Below are 19,587 nucleotides of genomic sequence, written 5' to 3'. Positions count from 1 at the left end.
CTGTCTCTCTCTCTCTCCTAGAAATAAATAAAACATTAAAAAAAAACATGTAATAAAACCAACTAAAGACATAGGACAATACTCATAATATGCTGTTAAATAAATTTAAAAAACAAATTTACCGAACAGTATGTACAGTGGAACCAAGTGGTTTTAAAAATATGACTAGACATGGGGCATCTGGGTGGCTCAGTGGTTAAACATCCAACTCTTGATTTTAGCTCAGGTCATGGTCTCACAATCATGAGATTGAGCCCCTCATCAGTCTCTGTGCTGGGTGTGGAGCTTTAGATTCTCTCCCCACCTCTCCCTGACCCTTCCCCTCTCTCAAAAATAAATAAACTTAAAAAGAAAAAATATTCTCTTTCTCCATCTGCCCTTCCCCTGCACAAGTGTGTGCTCTCCCTCTCTGTCTTTCTCTCTCTCTTTCTCTCTCAAAAAATGAATAGACCCAGAAAAGATGGAGCATTATTAACATCTCCGTGAACTAGACTGGGAAGGGATTACTAGTGTTAGGCCCATAATGTTGAAAACAAACAACCACAGCAACAAGATTACCTGAGACCCAGGGGGATTAAGTGACTTGCCCAGTATCACACAGCTACTAACTGCCAAAGCCTCAGCTGGAATCAGATTTCAGATTCCTGACTCAGTTTTCTTCTACTCGACCATTCTAATCCACTCTTTCCTCAGACTGCTGTGTCCCTCATAGGTATATACATTTCAGGAAGGACTTGTTACTTCAAACTAGCCATATTGACCTGGCCAGAAAGTTATTTAAATGCCATTAGAAAAAAGTTTTGCTTTTGTTTTTGTTTGCTTTAAGAAATGATGTAATAAATTTCTCAAAAGACATCCTCTCTGCTTCCTGAATCCCTCATGGGCAAGTGGTTTGGGCAAGCTGCTGGGAACTTTATGCACACACCCTGTGAAAATGGGCTGTTAGAGTTGGTGGGGACTTTGGGAATTACTTAGCCAATGAGGAAGCCAAAGGTCAAGACAGTGAATTGTCTTCATCCCCAGCTGGGCATGGATCTTCCCAAGGACCTCTTTCAGTCTCTATTACCTCACTCTGTAGAATCTATTCTGAAATAATGACATTGTCTTTTAGAGGCTGTCTCAGAAAAAGACCAACCCTACTTCAGTCCTAGTAGAAAGTGGCCAGTCCAGTTCTCTCTTTCTCTAGAATTCTCAGTTAACGTGCCTGTGGCAGGAAGGAGGAACAGCTACGGATTCAGGTGTTTGTGTGGAAAATGTGCTAGCTTAATGGATCTAAAGGGAAGTGGGAGGGGCATCTGGGTGGCTCAGTTGGTTAAGTATCCGACTCCTGATTTGGGTTCAGGTCATGATCTTAGGGTCCTGAGATGGAGCCCATAGTCCAGCTCTGCACTGAGCATGGAGCCTGCTTAAGATTCTCTCTCTCCCCTTTTTGCACTGTCTCTCTCAAATAAACAAATAAATAAATAAAATTAATTTTTAAGATGAAGTAGGAGAAGATAGGAGTTAAATGACAAATAAGAGAGATGTGGCTATTTTATATTTGCCATAGTTGTTAAGATTCATTTGAGTTCAGGGTTCAGTTCTCAAGGTGGCTTAATAAAACTGCAGGACTACAGCCTCTTCCATACCACCAGGTTCATTCTTCATATTCAGTGAATGAAAGATTAGCGAATTCAGAGTTCTCTCTGAACCCCCGTTAGATCCCCATTCTGACCCATGTGAACCATCTAGGTGAAAATTTGCTATGGATAGAGATGTCCTAAAGCTCAGGTAGGGAGAGGCTGGGCTGGATCTAAGACCAGAGAGACTTTAGCACCAAGATGGTAGCTGGAACAGTGAGGCTTGATGATTCTCCAAGAAAGGGAATGAGGGGGAAAAACATGAATGATAGCTTTAGGGTACAGTTTCCTAGAGTGTTCTTGGTCAAATATGTAAACATTGTGTGAAATAAAAGTAAACATGTTTGTTAACTGTAGGGCTAATCAGTGCCTTTAATAGCCTAATTTGCATGGTAGAATCTCCAAGAAAAGGACATAGTAAATAAAGTTGAAAAGTAAGACAAATATAATTTCATTCTGTTAATTTTATTTTTTAAAATGTATTTTGAGTGGGGAGGGAGAGAATGCACAACGTTGCGTGTGAATGGGGGAGGGACAGAGAGGGAGAGAGAGAATCCTAAGCAGGGACCATGCATGAGCGTGGAGTCTGATGCGGAGCTCAAATTCATGAACCCTGAGATCGTGACCTGAGCCGAAATCAAGAGTCGAATTCTTAACTTACTGAGCCGCCCAGGTGCCCCCATTATGTTAATTTTCTTATTCTTATTTTTTTCTCCTGGATCTCAAGTTCATGGTACTGTAAATTCTTGATGTTCTGTGATTTATTTATTTGTATTTAGCTGTGATCATCAGGGATACTAATGATGACTAACAGGGATGCTCCTCTGTATTTCCCTTGAAATTTTCAGACTTTGTCACACTGGATTCCCAATAGTTGAAAATAATCAGTACCATCTTACACTTCCCTGGGTCAGGCTTATTGTCATAAATTGCCACCCTTTCTACATGTTGCTGGGTAGCATTAGCATTGGCTGGTGATTGAGACTGGAAGCAGAGCAAAAAGGAGTAGTCAGGTGCAAACAAGCTCTGGGAGGAGGCACATTGCTGCTCCTTGTGAATGATACCAGAATGGACTATCCTTCTTTTGTCTTGTCTGCCTTAAGATCAAGTATCTCTTCTATTTCTCATTTTAATAAAAACATTTTCATTGAGGCATAACTTACATATAATAAAGTTCACAAATCATAAAACTACAACCTGATGAATTCTTACAAATGTTCAACGTCCATATAAACATCACCCAGATCAAGACATAGAATATTTCCAGCACACCAGGAGATTCTCTCATGCCTTCTCCAAATTACACCCCCAAATCTGATTCTGATTCCTATCACTCTAGATTAGTTTTGCTTATTCTTTTTAACTTTAGAGCAAGCATGGAGACGCTTGTTGCCCTGACGGTTAATGCACCATGATGCAGCCGTTACTCAGTTGCCCCAGCTGTTATACATGTGTATATACATATGTACATGCAGATATAGCGGTATGGCAGCACTGAGCTGAAACTTGTCACAGAATTCTGAATATCTTACCTTATGTGCATCTTATGTTGTTGAGATGGCAGAGAAACAGAGAATGGATCAGGAAGACAAGCATGCCAAAAGCCTCACACTCTAGATCAAACCAAGTCTGTAAGGCAGGAACTCCTCTTGTCTAAATCACAAGAAGCTAAACAACATGGAGACTGTAGTATTTGGTATTCTACATTAGATCTCAGATGTCTGAATTATCCACTAAATGTGTCATCAAACTGGTGTCATAGGGAGTACATCTTCATTCCTCTAACCTTTAACTGGTGGCTTTGCCACTCTAACTTTCATGAGCCCAACTCGAACCCAGGTTTTGAACTAGTTCCCACTTTTGGCTCCAGGAAGGCATTGCTTATACAGACCTAGCTCAGCAGATGCCCCCTTCATTTTGGTCTGCTATGACTTTGGTGAACCTTAGTCTTGATGATCCCTGATCCCAGTTCCCCTGGTGTCAATTTTGGTCTCTGATCCCTGATCCAGGATGGGTGTCCCTAATACCAACAACCTGCTCTTCTGGAGCTTGTACAACTGCAGCCCTATGCTTGTCTGGACTCAGGAGATGAATTGTAGGTCCTGTTTCTATTGGTGGGTTATATCATGCTGACAAATTCTGCAGCTTAATCAAGCCACCACCACTTTTGGGCCATTTAGATCTTAAATGAAACTAGCTGGATTTATCTATAAAATGCATCTGTCTACTTCATATCTGTCTACTTCTCCTTGGTTCATACCCCCAGTCCAAGCCTTCATTTTCTTTTTTTCTAAGTGTATTTATTTATTTTGAGGGGAGAGGGGCAGAGAGAGAAGGAGAGAGATCATCCCAGGCAGGCTCCACATTGTCAGCACAGAGCCCAGCATTGGGTTTGATCCCACAAACCATGGGATCATGACCTGAGCTGAAATCTAGAGTTGGATGCTTAACTGACTGAGCTACCCAGATGCACCCTCCTCTCCCCCACCCCGCCCCCCGCCATCATTTTCTATGCCTGAATGACAGTCTCCTATCTGGTCTCTCTGTTTTCACTCTTACTCTAAAATAATCAGTTTTTCCCCATTTTTCATATAGCAGTTAATCTTTTAAACACTGAAAGTTATCTTCATCCCCATTTTGTATGGCTTCCCCTTTATTATTTTTAATCACCCAATTTCTTACCTGTTCCTGCAACACACCAAGTTCTTTGGCCTTGGTGTTAACTCTACTTGGAATCCTTTTCTCCTGGATGCCTCCTTCTCATCCTCTGGTCTGACCTTAAATGTCACTTCCATAGTAAGTCTTTGCTGACTACCCTATCAAAAGTTGCCCTCACACCATTTGTCTAGTATCCCTGTGTGTTTTTTCCTCATAGCGCTTTTATCTATAATCACACACTCTGCAACATGTAATTGTAATTTGCAAGTGCAAACATGTGATTGTTTATGTTTGCTTCTTATGAACTCTCTAGCTCCAAAGCTAGATTGTAACTCCTTGAAGGTAAGGACCCTTCTCTCTTTTTCACAGCTGAATCTTCATTAATTAGCAGTGTCTAAAATTTAGTAGGGGCTCAGTAAATATTTATGATGAATGAATGAGTAGATTTTTTATACCCCCCTTTCCTAGTTCCTACATCCAGTTCATCATGAGATTCTGTAGATTTTGCTCTGAATTAACTCTTGATTTTTTCCACTTCTTTCCAAATCCACCACTACCACCTTGGCTCAAGCTACCATCAACCCCCATGTGTCCTGCTGTAATGGCTTCTCACATTGCACCTATGCCTTCAGTTGTGCTCTCCTCCAATCCATTCTTCTCCTTCCAGTGGGAGTGATCTTTGAATACAGAAACCTAGTCATTTCATGTTCTTGCTTGAATCACTTCATTGGCTTCCTTTGCTGTGAAGGTCTAGCTTGGTTTAGTTCTGCAAGGAATGAGGGTTATACCTGTTTGGTTCACTGTTATATCTCCAGTGAATGGCACAATGCCTTATATATAGTAAATACTCAATAAATATATGTTGAATGAATGAATATAAGTTAAAAAACAGAATTCCAAATGGTGAAAATATATCTATCAATTATATATGAATAACATTACTCATTATTGATAAGGCACTCTTTCATGTGCCAGAAGTTGCTGATAGTATATACACTGACATCTTTGTAACTTACAGAGTCTATAAATTTCAATCTTTGTATTAATAGTAACACCAAAAATACTAGCTAACATGTATTGAGCACTCTTTATGTGCCAGGCTCTACTAGTGCCTGAAACGTAATCCTCCCAACCACCTATTAGGATGGTACAGTTACTATTCCCATTTTTATGGATAAGGTAACTATAGTTTTTAATTTTTCTGGCTATTTTTAATCCATCATGGGACCTCTTAACTGCTCACAGATTCCCTTAGTTTGTGAAAGACAATGTCAAAAAAACTTCCAGGTAAATAATAAATTGACCAGATCCTTTTAAAATTCCAAAACAGACACCCCAAACTGAGGTCATTTACTACCCTCTTCCTCTAGGCTACTAGAAAGGAGAAATGCCAATGGTGGTGATTCAAACCATGCCCCACCCGTTCCCTTGCCCACACTCAGGTATTGGAAAAATCAGGTAAAGTGATCATGAGGTCAAGGGCAAGGCATCCTTGAAGGGATAAACCTACAGCCCAAAGAAACTAGAAGGGGAGAGAATAGTCCTACCCACTTATGCTTTGATGACGTGGCTGTCCATGGAGTGACTATGTCTATAGAAGGTGTGCCCATCAATAAACAAGATTAATTTGACAAACATACTTAAATAATAGTGCCTTACATTTGTATAGGGCTTGACAGTTTGCAAAAGTGCTTTCATGTCCATGACCTAGTTTGATTCTCATAATAGCTCATGAGAAGTGGACATTATGAACATCCCATTAAGATGAGCAAACAGAGGATCCTCAAGGGTAAGGATCTGATGGAGGCCCACAGCTCTCAAGGGATACAGTCCTGGCTCAGTTCCATAGGTTAATGGTTCCCAAGGCTTCTGCCATCCCATGCACACGTTTTTCAGAGACAGCCCCTCGAGGGCAGCTCTTGTTGGAGTTCAGAGCACTTCTAACATGGGTGCCTCTCACAGAGCCAATTTCTGTGCTGTCCAAGAAAACCAATTACACCTGACTTGGCACCAAAATCTTGTCACTCAGCTTAATCATTACCTTATTTACCAGACTTAGGTGGCTCTTAGCAACTTTGACCTATTTACAAAAATCAAATCCTTCCTCAATGGTGGAAACTTTGTCAAAACTGATGATATTCAAAAGAATAGCATATATAGAGAAAGGCCTGGATTATCCACCAACTATTAATGATGGACTTTTAGGTGCTTAAAAACCTTTTAATTTTTGTTCTTTTCTGCATTACTTGAAATCTCTATAATAAGCCATGTTTTGCTTTATTTATTTTTAATGTTTATTTGTTTTTGAGAGAAAGAGAGAGAGGCAGCATACATGTGTGAGTGGAGAAGGGGCAGAGAGAGAGAGAGGGATACAGAGCATCCCAAGCAGGCTTTGTACTGTCAGTATAAGCCTGATGCCGGGCTCGAACTCACGAACTGTGAGATCATGACTTAAGCCAAAATCAAGAGTCGGACGTTCAAATGACTGAGCCCCTCAGGTCCCCCAGAAATGTTTTGCTTTAATTAGAAAAAACAGAACAGATTTCTTAAAGAAAATGTTGGAAGCAAATATTGCAGGATATTAACAGTAGGTAATTTTGACTTGTAAATTTCAATGATTGTCACTTGTGTGGGTGTGTGTTTTCCCGCACCCAACTCCCCAACAATCTTTTGGGCAACAAAAGTGTCATGCAATAAGTGGAAAGCCTTTAAGGGGCCTTACTTAAAACGAGACAACACTTATTTAGCTGTGTACACACCAGAGTGTTGATTTAAAATAATTCAGTAAGACATTGTATGCCTCATCTATAGCCCATCTGTCCAATTGTGCCCTTGGTTTACTCCTGGAGGCAGAAGGCTGCAATCATAGCATGGCTCAGCTTTCTCTTATGTGTGGGCAAAGACTCTTTATTCATCTGTTATTCAGGGTAGTGAGGTAGCCATATTTTGGAGAATAGCCAAGGCAAGGATAAAACTGCTGCTTCTGTTCTTCTACCCTCCCCCTTAATGGTCCAGAAAACTCTGGTTTATGTTCTTCCAGTGGCACAGATTAGTCTCTTGGTAATGCATTCCACTCTCCTGAGGTTAATAAATGACTCTAAAGAAAAGCAAGTCATTTATCATGGGCTTTTGTGTGACCCTTCGTCCAGTCAATGAAAAAATACTATGCTATGGGTGCTTTCAAACAAGGCGTTGGTCACACTGCCCCAATGCCACGTGTCCAGTTAGGGGACATGTTTTTTTCCTTGTTACTTTCATTCCAAGGGCTCCTTAGCAGCCAAGAGAGGTTTTATTTGGCTAATCTCTCACCTTTAGAATCTAGATTGTAAAGCATTTCTGTATAATCTCAGTACAAAGTGAATGAAAACTGAATTTATCTGAATAGTATTATATCTTTCTCTGTGGGGCTAGAGTTGGGACTCAGATGTGTTCTGCATGTGTCATTAGACAATCTTGATGTTCCCAGTCCACTCCCATCCCTCTTGCCTAGTCCACTATCTCTTTGGGGTTTTTGAACATTCTGAACTAAGAGAGAACAGCAAAATTGTGTCTGTATCTTCTTGTCTGAGCCATATAAGTGAGAGATTGGAGAACCTGGTTCTCTTCCAGCTCTGAAATTGCCTGTCCACACCCCCTTCTAAGATACCATAAAGCTACTGCAGATATTCTGAAGAAAGAAAGCTTTTTTTTTTCTAGAGGCCAGCATAAAGTACAAACTTTAATGAACAAAATGGATATTCTCCATTAAAGATTCTCTAAAGAATCTTCAAGTGGATACTGTAGGTAGAAAAAAAGAGCAGAATCATAAAGTAGAACCAACAAACCTAAAAGAACAAATGAAAGAATCTGGCAAATGAAAGATCAGAAGGACAAAGGGATAAGAAAATAGTATACAACAACAACAAAAATGCAGGTACTTCCAAAGGTCACCTTGGAGTTTTCAAAAAGAGAGGATAACATAGGGTCAAGTGTTGAGGAGCTAAATGTGGGTAGACAGTGCTCTGATATAGGTCCAGTGTAATTGGCAGAATTTGGCTGAGTGAAACAAGCACATGGAAGAAACAAGAAAGATATCTTCGTGTGGCGGGGCTTATACCTCTTAGAAACCACAGCTGAAATAGTCAAGAACCAGTTTGTGCAAGTCATCTTAAATTATCTTTGACCTCTCTTTGCTATGGTTATCAAATTGACAGTAAAAATGAATGTTGATTTGAGTAATTTAGATAGGTGTTTTTGATACTGGCTTAACAACAGTGCCCAAATAGTAAGGATAAAGATAGAAAGATGTCTGTAATGCCTATAGGCAATGTATGAGCCATAGGGTCAGGTGACTACTAAAGCAGTGGTTTGCTAACAAGGACCAGGAGGACCAAGAACCTTATATTCAGCCTTGGCCTAGACTTCTTATGTCACATGATGTCCAGGTATATATATTTCAGTCTTAGAGAAGGGAATCCAGACAAGCTGGCTTATGTCCAGAGAAGGCAGACAGGACAATGAAAGCTTGAAAATGAAGCCATGGGGAGGAAACAATTGTGGGACTTAACTCTGATAGTTTGTCAGGAGAAAAGAACTCTTAGCTGGGACATGATTGGAGTCTTCAGGATGCTGAGAGAGGTCTTAGGTTTTTTTCTCAATGGGACCAAGAATAGGACTGGATGGACAGGGAGAAATTCCAGGGAGGCAGATTTTAATGTGATGTAAGAAAAAAAAATTTCTAACTATCAAAACTGTACAGCAAGGTACTAGGTTTTCAATAGCATGAGAAAAGATTCCTGTTAAAACAATTAAGACTATGCAAGAATGGAAATATAGGCCTCCGAAAGTGAGGGTGTACAAGTATTTAGAAAGAGGCTGGATGACCAGGTGTGAGGGAAGTGGAGGGCCATAGGTGAGTGTGGACAGGGGAAAGGACATACTGTCCCTTTCTTTCTTGGAACTTAAAGTACTTTTACTTCTAGCCTCACAAGAGTGGTGAATCACAGGATAATGAAGCAATTTGCTTAAAAATTGTTTGTAGCTAATTTGGGATCAAAACCCTTCATAGGGATATAATTCTCAATGTTTTCTACACACATATACATATGAAGCTGCTTGAGTTTACCTCGAGGCAACATGATACATATATCTAAGGCTTTTCAGATTTTATCGGGTAAATATAGGGATGCTGATTTATATGTTTTAATATGTCAATAAATTGAATCAAATAGTCCTAATGACAAATACATAAAATAAAATAAATGAATGCAGTTACCTAGGTTGACTTTTGGCTAATCACTGTTGCTGTATGGGCCCAGCAAGTGAGGACAATCTCTGTGGTTCCTTCCAGCTCTGCTGTGTTATACACTAACTATCAAAGCCAGAAACAGCTTTAAGACATGATGTCCCAGAGAGCCAGCTAGCCCTTGACAGGAAGTTGACTGGCAGCAGGTATGAAAGGGGAATGGAGAACTTGCACTCTTATTATTTATCAGTCGCTGATTTACACCATAGATGAGTATCATAGATGAGTACCCAGTATCAGAAGTATCCTATGATTCCAGTACTATGTGCAGAGTTAGTCTTTGGCTCCCCCTGGCACCTCTGGTATTGCTTTCCCTCCAGTGGGGCAATGGATCCAACTTCTTCCTTAACGTGATTCTCCCTGTTCCAACCCTGCCACTTCCACTGGCCATGAGCCCAAGTAAAAGTGTCTCTGGCAGGGACTGCAGCTCCTGAAGTGATGAACATGACTTTAAGGCATGTCCACTTGCAGTACCTTCCCTTTTCTTATCTACTTTAAGAATAAATCCAGTTTATCTACTTAATAGGAAACTTGCATTAAGTCTGTTACTTCCTGGGGTGTGGGTTTCTGATTTACCCAGCACTTACTGTCTTACTTGGCAGAGGTCCATATCTACGTGGAGCAGATATCAGCAAAGAATTGTTGCTTAAATGGCCATCCTGTCACTGCCCCTCCTAAAAACTATGCAGGTCTCACTGTCATCCTTCCCCTCCATGTCATTTGTTGGATGCAAATTGAATACTCAACCCCACCTGACTTATTTCTTGTTTGTGGTCTCCCTTCATACTTTCCCATGAGTTCCTTTCATTGTTCTGTTCCAAGTCTCCCGTTTCCTCCTCTGTTTCCCTCTTCTTCCATTTCTCCCATGTTTGGAGTGGCCATCTGTCATCCTCCAGGGGTGGTACTCACGGTTACAGTCTCCCTCCTTCCTTCTCAGGCACTTTTCTTTAAAATGTTTATTTATTTTTTGAGAGAGAGACAGAGCACGAGCGGGGCAGAGAGCAGAGAGAGACACACACACAGAATCTGAACCAGGCTCCAGGCTCTGAGCTGTCAGCACAGAGCCCGACATGGAGCTCGAACTCACGAACCATGAGATCATGACCTGAGCTAAAGTCAGATGCTCAACCAACTGAGCCACGCAGGTGCCCCTCAGGCACTTTAATAATTTTGTATGACTTGTCTCTGGGTTGTCACTGTTGGGATGTTTTAAGGAGCTGGTTTTGGGGCAGTGCTTTTCTTTTTTCTTTCTTTCTTTCCTTTTCTTTCTTTTCTTTCTTTCTTTCTTTTTTCTTCCTTCCTTTCTTCCTTTCTTTCTTAAAACAGAACATTTATCTTGTAGCTAATCATTGAAATCCTTCAGATGAACTGGATGCTGCAACAGCTGCCCTCTTGGATTTAGGTGTTGTTCCTTCACAGAATCCATGCTTGAATCTGTGGTACACAATTTTTAGGTGCCTCATTTGACCAGTCCCAGTGGTATTTTGTCTTTTAGCTTTGGCACTCCAGTTATATTTTCTCTTCTGCTTGGCAAGATAGCCACATTTGCCACAGGTCAACTTCTGAAGGTGGTAGAGCCACAGCGGCGGCACAATGTGTGCATCTTATTGCAACACTTTTTAAATGATAACATCCTCTTCGTCATCTTGTTTCCATGGTGGAGACCAAAAAGAAGACTGTTTTTCAAAGTGTGGTTCTGGGACTTGCAGTATCAGCATCACCTGGGAACTTCCTAGAAATGTAAATATTCTCAGGGTGCTGGGTGGCTCAGTGGGTTAAGTGTCTGACTTCAGCTCAGGTCATGATCTCACAGTTCATGAGTTTGAGCCCCACATTGGGCTCTGCTGTCAACTCAGAGTCTGGAGCCTGCTTTGGATTCTGTGTCTCCCTCTCCTTCTGTCCCTCTCCTGCTCGCAGTCTGTCTGTCTCTCTCTCTCTCAAAAATAAACAAACAAACAAACAAAAAAAATGCAATTATCAGTCTCCACCCCAGGGATGCTGAGCTGGGTTAGGACCCATTAATGTGTGATTCTGATACCCACTCACTGCATTAGGAGGTGGTTTTGGCTGGGACTCAAAACTACTCAAATCCTGCCTTCAAAATTTCAGAGGAAAGTGTATGTACAGAGAATATTAGCTGGGGCTTTGGCCCTAAACCATAATGTCAAATTCTACTGGGCTGCATAGAAAATCCTTCTTCTCTACTACATTAGCCTAAGGAATCTAGACCTAAGGCATATGATTTTGCCTTTTGCTCCAGGGCTAAACTTGAGTTGAACTCTTCCCAATCAAGCATGATAAAAGTGTATTCCAAAACATAAGGCAACTCAGTGTTAGAGATGCCAAACACTACATGTAATGATGAAATGTTAAAAGTCCTCCTTTCAAAATCAGGAACAAGACAAGGATGCCCCATAATCCTTTCTCTTCACATGTTCCCAGAGGTTTTAGACAATTTAGTAATATAATAGGAAGGTATCAAAAGTATAAGGTTTAGAAAAGAAAAATAAAATTATCATTAATAATAGACATGATAATTTTAGAATCTACATACAAATAATTAAAATTAATAAGAGAATTTAGCAAAGTTGCCAGATATATAGCAGGTAAAAGTCAATTGCATTTCTATTAATTGCCAATTAATTGCCAAGATTTCTTTTTGTAGAAAATTTCACATTACTGAAAGACACTGAAGAAAATCTAAATTAATTGAGATCTCTGTTCACAGATGACTCAATATTGTTATCATGTCAATTCTTCCCAAACTGATCTATAGAAACACTACAATTCTAATAAAAATCTCAACAGATAAGTGTATGTATACACTTGCCATCAGGTGTGTATATGTGTGTGTGTGTGTGTGTGTGTGTGTGTGTGCTGTATGCACACACCTTGACAAATTGCTTCTATAACTTATATGGATGAACAAGGGCCTAGAATATTCAGTATTTCTGAAGATGAAGAAAATGGAAGGGAGGCTTACCCTATCAGCTGCCAAAACAATATTATGCTGGAATAATCAAGACAGTTGATAATGGCAAGGAAGACAAATAGCATAGAGCAGAGAACACAGAAAGAGACTCATGAATACACAGAACTTTGATAATTGAGATGATGCTGTATTGGTGGGAGAAAGAGTGGACTGTGACTAAACATTAGTGAGACAACTGGTTAACCATGTGGGGAAAGTCAATTTAGATATCTACTCAGATCATAAACAAAAATCAATTGCAATGGCTTGAAGATTTAAAGGTGATAGGCAAAGGACCGGGGGCAGCAGAGTCCTACACCCCCACCTCTGTCCCCACCCCTACCCATATCCATACCCCCACTTCACCTGCTGCTATGAAACTCAACTCACTCCAGGTTTCCAGGTAGGCAGATGTACTGTTGAATCTCAAACAGAGTTGTGGAGTCTTTTAAAACAAAAGCAAATCCTGCAATCATGTTGCAGCTCAATACAATGTGAATTCACTTTTAAAATGTGTTCTTCTCTGCCATTTTTAAGACAAGATTTCCATTAACAAGGCATTCTATTTTCTATTATTCAAAGTTTATTGTTCACACACAAAAAATAGAAGAAAATATAGAATGCCTTATAACTCCAAGTATGGAAAGATTTCTTAAACAAGTTTTAAAAAGCACAAATAATAAAAGATGACAAATTCAATTACATTAAACTAAGAACTGTTAATAAAAAGATTCTTTAAAAAAAGATACTAAAAGGGAAAAGACAGGCAGGAAACATGAAGGGGGTAGTTGTAGCAATGTAACTGAAAAAGGAGTAGTATCCAGAATACAGCATTCCTATTGAAAGAAAAATAGAAGCCTCTCAATGGAAAAGCAATGGGCAAAAGACATGAACGGGCATTTCAGAGAACTATGAATAAACAAAGAAACACATACACATTGGAAATCAAATTAAAAGCACAAAAATTTGCTAGCAACTCAATTGTTGGCAAGGATGTAGATAAATGGGAACTGTCATACACTATGATGGATGTTTCAATTGGTAAAATCACTTTGGAGATTCATGTCACATTGTCTAGTAAACATGAAGATGTGCATACTCTAAGCCTAGCACTTTTATTCCTAGGTAGAATGCCCTAGAGACTCTTGCATATGCCAAGGAGTCATGTACAAAACTGTTTATAACAACATTTTAAAAATATCATCAGAAAATTTCATATACCAATTGCTGATCGACAGGAGAATAGATAAGCTTTGGTAAACTCATACAGTGAAATTCTGTACAGCAGTAAAAATGGATGAACCACAGCTAGAGTCATTAATGTGGATTATTTAACAAATACAATATTTTTTAAATGCACATTAAAGAATGCAAACAGCATGATTCTATTTGTTCAAAATTCAAAAAAAGCAAATTAAACAATATTGTTTAGGGATACAGGTGTTTCTGATATAATATATCTATTTTTAGAACCACTCTCATTCTTCAAAACTATGCATTAATAGTAACAGAAATTATGGACTGTTTTCCTTATGGAAATATTTATAGATAACTCTGTAAACAGAATATTAATAAAACCAATAAAAAATTAGTATAATTATAAGACATATTACATTTTTAATAAGTAAGTATGTCTGCAAATATTAGAATTGATCTTATAGAAAAGAGGAAGATAGCTTCTTAGAAGAAGGCTTAAGGAAGGTTGAAGAAGATGGTTTAGGGCAAAGATCCTTAGGCTGAAGATCAGGAAGATCTGTGTAACAAGTACTTCCCAGACAGGATATGAGGCTAAAATAAGCCAAGAGAAGAACTTGGGATGGGTAAGTTTTATGTACATAAATTCACAGTTTGCTGCCTTCAGCTGTGTTAGTATACTTTGTAGTTAGCTACTACTCCTTAGAAACACAGAACATTTATGTGTGGAGAAAAATATTATATAAACAATGTGATTTTTGTGTATATTGACACAACTCCCTTACTCATTGCATTAAAGTAACACAAGTTGTAGCATAATGGACTGAACATACATATTTCATAAAACTATAAAGTAAAGGAATGTGAAATACCAATTTGGCCATTGTTATCTCTTTGGAGAAAGGAACAGGATAGGCTTGATTCGAGGCACAGAGGGGTTCTAAAGAATTAATTTTCTTAAGTTGATTATGGGTACGCAAGTATCCACATTATTATTATTCTTTAATATTCATATATGTATATCATATATCTCTAGTATGAATATTTCATAATAAGTCAAGCAATGTTTGATATTTTCATTGTAAAATGTTAGGAAAATATAAAAGGAAAAATAAAAAATTGAAGTTAGTTATGTAATTTACTAGGAAAAGAAACTAAGTGATTTTTGGTTTAAAAACAAGAATTGCTACCTGTAAAATATACAAGCAATGTACAAAAGTATAAAGAAGAAATCAAAAGAAACAGAAAACTAAAAATCACCCATAAGCCCGTCAACAAGAGACCTCCTTTTGATGACTGTATATACACATCCATTTATAAGTTTATAGAAATGGGATCATGTCATAAAGTATGGTCTGCAACACAGTTTTTTCATTAAACAATATGTATTTATTTCCATACATATGTAATAATCATATTTAATGACTTCATAGTGATTAATGGTATATCTGAGTCAAACCTTATATAACCAATAATCTATTGCTGGGTATTTATGATATTTCTTATTTTTTTTACTAGTACAAACAATATTTCAATTAACATATTTTCAAATACTTCTTAACACTTGTCTAATTATATTATTATTATTTTTCCTAAAGGTGGAAATACTGCGTAATGAGCTTTTTTGTTTGTTTTTAATCAAGGATAATTTGCTCTTTTCAAATATTACTTTTTTAAAAAACAATATATACATTTTTTTTAAATACAAGGAGTGGTAACTGCTGTTTTGTTTTAGCAAGTTACTTTCTAAGGTTAAACTATTCCTTATACGATTGATTTTTATGCTCTAAAGAAAAAGCATGAATTAGAAAGCTCCATATCCCCCTCAGGGAGCCTGAGTGGTGGAACTTGTTTTTAAAATATCTGAAAAAACACTTCAGAGAAGGTCCAAATCAAAGGCTGAAATGATTAGACTAAGGATTCCCAGGTGAATGGAAAGTATAAATAGATGAGAGACAGATAGGTGGACTCTCTAGAAGCAGAAATGGGGACTTGAAAGGGGTCAATGAAGGAAGCCAGCAGGGAGATGATCAAAGTGATGAGAGCAAAATGAAAAGCTGACGAAGAATGGGAGGCACTTTCCAAAGACACCTGGAGACCTGAAAGAAGGGGAGGCAATGTGGTGAGTTGTAGGAGATGGATGAGTCAGCTGCACGAGGCAGCTGGGAGGTAATCAGGTCAAGAAACCAAAGTGCACCGAGTCAGAGAAAAACTAATGAAAACCTACATTAAAGAAGCCAAGAAGATGAAACTCAAATATCAGTAGAAATGGTTGTTTGTGGAGGAAGTAATAAATATAAAAAGGAGCACTGGTAAATATGAACAGCATTCATAGATCTTATCATTTTTAAAAAGTGTGACATTTTCTTCACAGTGTGAGTGGAGGGTAAGGGGAGGTGGCTACTACTCTAGAGGAAAAATAAGGGCTGTCAGTGTTCACACAACCAGGTAGCAGAGGGAGGAGAGACATTTAGTTAGTTTAGACCAGGAAAAGAATTTGGATCAAACAAGCTATGAATTTGTTACCTGAACCACAGGCTACAAAATACCAGATAAGAGCTTAGTTTCATGCAGACATTTCCAACACATATGATCAGCTTCCCAGCCTAGCCTCACAGGTGGGTGGGCAAAAAGAACAATCCAAGAAATCTTTGCATAAAAACACTAACAGAGGGAATGCCCAAGATGGAGTGCAAAGATTCTACATCTTCAAATAACACAGACATTTTTCCAATTAAAGAAGAAAAGTAAGTTTTAAAAAGCTTCAATGTCAATTTAAAAGGTGCACAATAAAAACAATAAAAGAAAGTAAAAATTAGCCTTAAATCTATCCCCTTAATCTCACAACTCTTCACATTTTTGATATATACTACATATCTGTGTCTCTTGCTCTGTATCATTTTTCTTTGAATCCATTTTGTAGTATCTGTTTTTACAAAAATGGGTATAATCTGAAATCCTATAGTAGTTACTATATCCTGAACACATATCTATGCCACTGAATATTCTTTTTCCAAATAATTTATAATGACTACTTGGTACTTCATTACCTCTCTCTATCATACTTATTTCCCTCTGTTGGACATGCAACCTATTTAAAATTTTCATATTATGAATATTGCCTCCCTGAACTCCCTTAGGGTTAAATCTTTGCACTTATTAATGATTATTTCCTTAGCATAAATTCAGGCATGGGAATTTTAGATTAAAGGATAAGAACATTTAAAAAGCTTATAATATGCATTGCCAAATTGCCTTCCAATAAGGGTGTTTCCATTTATACCATCATGGCAGTATATGAGAGAGATTTTGGCAAAATCATCATATTTTGTGAAGAATAGAACAACCTCCCAGAAACTAAGTTTTGAGTATGGGCTTTGGAATTATGTGACATTCATTATTTGAATCTAGGCTGTTCCACTTACTTACTGGACATGAGACCTCAGGCAAGTCACTTAACCTCACTAAACCTCAGTTTCTCCATTGTATTGGGATAATACCTAACTAAAGTTTTTGATAGGATTAAACAAAGCAAGATATAAAAATGCTTAGCACAAGACATTATAAACACTTAGGTATATTACTTATATACATTATATAAGTAAATGGTATTCCTTAGAATATTTTTTCTTAGGATTTCACACTGAAAGCTACCAAGAATAGCACATGGAATGAGGCACCAAAGAGAAGGAATTCAGACTACAGGAGGTACTGAAGAAAAGCATCAGGGCAACCACAAAAGTGGCTCATAAATGTGGGTCAGAAAAAAAAGCCTTCTGAAAAATGAAAACTAATTGAATCTAACTTAATGTACTAGTGTTAGATTTTAGCAGTGTAGCTACATGAGTCTGTAACACAAACACAACCTGCACTTTCCTCTAATGGACAGGGAGGAAATGAAAGCACCATGGGATATCTCACTCTTTGGCTTTGAGGCTCAGCTGCTCTGCAGACCCCTTACAAGGAGATAATGAAAAGTTTTGGGAAAATTACAAAAGGAAGATTTTAAGCCCTGAAATGTATAAGCTGTCATGGTGGGTTGATAACACCACTCAAGCAATAACAGGAATAATGACCTCAAAAAGAAGGAGGGAGGCAGGAATGGAAGGAGGGAGGGAAGAAGGGAAGGGAGAAAATAACCAAAGTGTACAGACCAACTGGATGGATCCCACCATACTGGCCCTAATAGATTTCAATCGGGGGGAAAAGGGCCACAGATGTATAAATTGGGAATGGGTAATTGAAAACTTCTGACATACTTGAATGAAGACAAGGAGGCAGAGTGAAATTGGGAAGCAAAATAATGGAAATGGAATTTGAGTAAATACGGAAGGAGAGGAGGGGTGTCCGGAAACCCTCAAGAAAAACCAAGGGTTTTAGGGCATTGCTAGTACTTCTCTGCCAAATGCAGGGCCTCATAGAAAAGTTCATTACCATGATACTGTGGAGTACCAGAGCAAACACCAGCAAGTCACCCACAGCTGCAGTGCAGGGAGGGGGGAGATTAAGAAGAGTTAAGGTTGGCCTGTTTTTTAACTTCTTGTTGACGTGGCTTGATTTCACCAAATTAGGAAAGGACAAGGTGGAGATAGGGGGATAGGAAAGGAGAAGAGTAGGAAGGGGGGTGCGTAAGGGAAGCAATAAGTCCCCACCATGGCTATTCCAAGGGGAACCCAGAGATGCATGAGATGGGCCTGGCTTTCAAGGAGTTCCAAATTCAGTTAGGAAGACAAAATCCCTTAATATGAAAATGTAAACACATAAGGTAAGAACAAAAGATGTGGTGGGGTGTTGGCTGTGGGCAGGTGTAGCTAGGAAAGCTTCCTGGTATAGAAGGCCTGGATGGGACCTGAATAGGTGTTGAGAAGAGGGGGTTCTAGATTGGAGACTAGGCAGGAGCTAGGCAGCTGAGGCAGGACTGAGAAGGCATGTTGACTGGAGACCTGGTGACATGTACCACCATGTGAAAGGGATAGGACAGTAAAATGAAGAGTTTGGCTTTGGGACCAAGAGGAATTGTTTCTCCACTTACTAAGTATCCTAGGACCTCAGTTTTCTCACCTCTAAAATGAAGATGTTGGAAGGATGAAAAAATAATAATAATATAGATAAAGCACTAACAGTTACTGGAGCATCATAAGTGCTTAGAAAGTGGTAGATAATTTTATTATATTACTGCTGGAAATAAAAGCACAGCATAGTAAGGAGAGAATAGGAGAAGGATAACATAAAAAACAAGTTGAGGTTTTCCGAGATGAAAATGTTCAAATAGGAAAGGTATTATGTTATCATATGTTTGCACGTATAGGAGGATTGGGAGGAACTTAACGGAGGAACAAGGGGGAGAAGAAGGGGAGAAATGGTGGGGGAAAGGGAGAGAGGCAAACCATGAGAGACTCTTGAATGCTGAGAACAAACTGAGGACTCACGGGTGTGGGGGGGAGGGAGGAGATGGGCATGGAGGAGGGCACTTGTGGGGATGAGCACTGGGTGTTATATGGAAACCAACTTGACAATAAACTATTTGTAAAAAGAAAAAAAGAAAGAAAGGTATTATGTAAGGGGTGATAAAAATGAAGGAATGGATCAGAGCAGAGCTACCTAAAGGGTGGTCCACGGATCAGCATCCCCAGCATCACCTTGGGAGCTTATAAGAATTACAGACATTTGGCTCTACCTCAGAACTGCTTAAACAGAATTTCTGTGGGGTGGAGCTCAGCAATCTACATGTTAAGGATATTCCCAACCTTAAAGTTTGAAAGTCCTGGGCTGGAGGAATCAGAAAAATTTCTTGGCCAAGAGATTAGCTCCAAGCATATATACCTTATTCCAGTTAGCTTTGACCTCAAAGTTAATCTTTT

General features: G+C 38.8%; 1 pseudogene; it reads right to left on the bottom strand.

Moving 5' to 3' along the window:
- Nucleotides 1-10,907: 10,907 nt before the first annotated feature.
- LOC120237389 lies at nt 10,908-11,207 on the bottom strand (annotated as a pseudogene).
- Between the last annotated feature and the right edge of the window lie 8,380 nt (nt 11,208-19,587).

This window comes from Hyaena hyaena, unplaced genomic scaffold (assembly GCF_003009895.1).
Source record: "Hyaena hyaena isolate Hyena2069 unplaced genomic scaffold, ASM300989v1 scaffold_180, whole genome shotgun sequence".
Classification (NCBI taxonomy): domain Eukaryota; kingdom Metazoa; phylum Chordata; class Mammalia; order Carnivora; family Hyaenidae; genus Hyaena; species Hyaena hyaena.
Note: the sequence above shows the minus strand (reverse complement) of the source record. Positions and strands in the feature narration are given on the sequence as shown.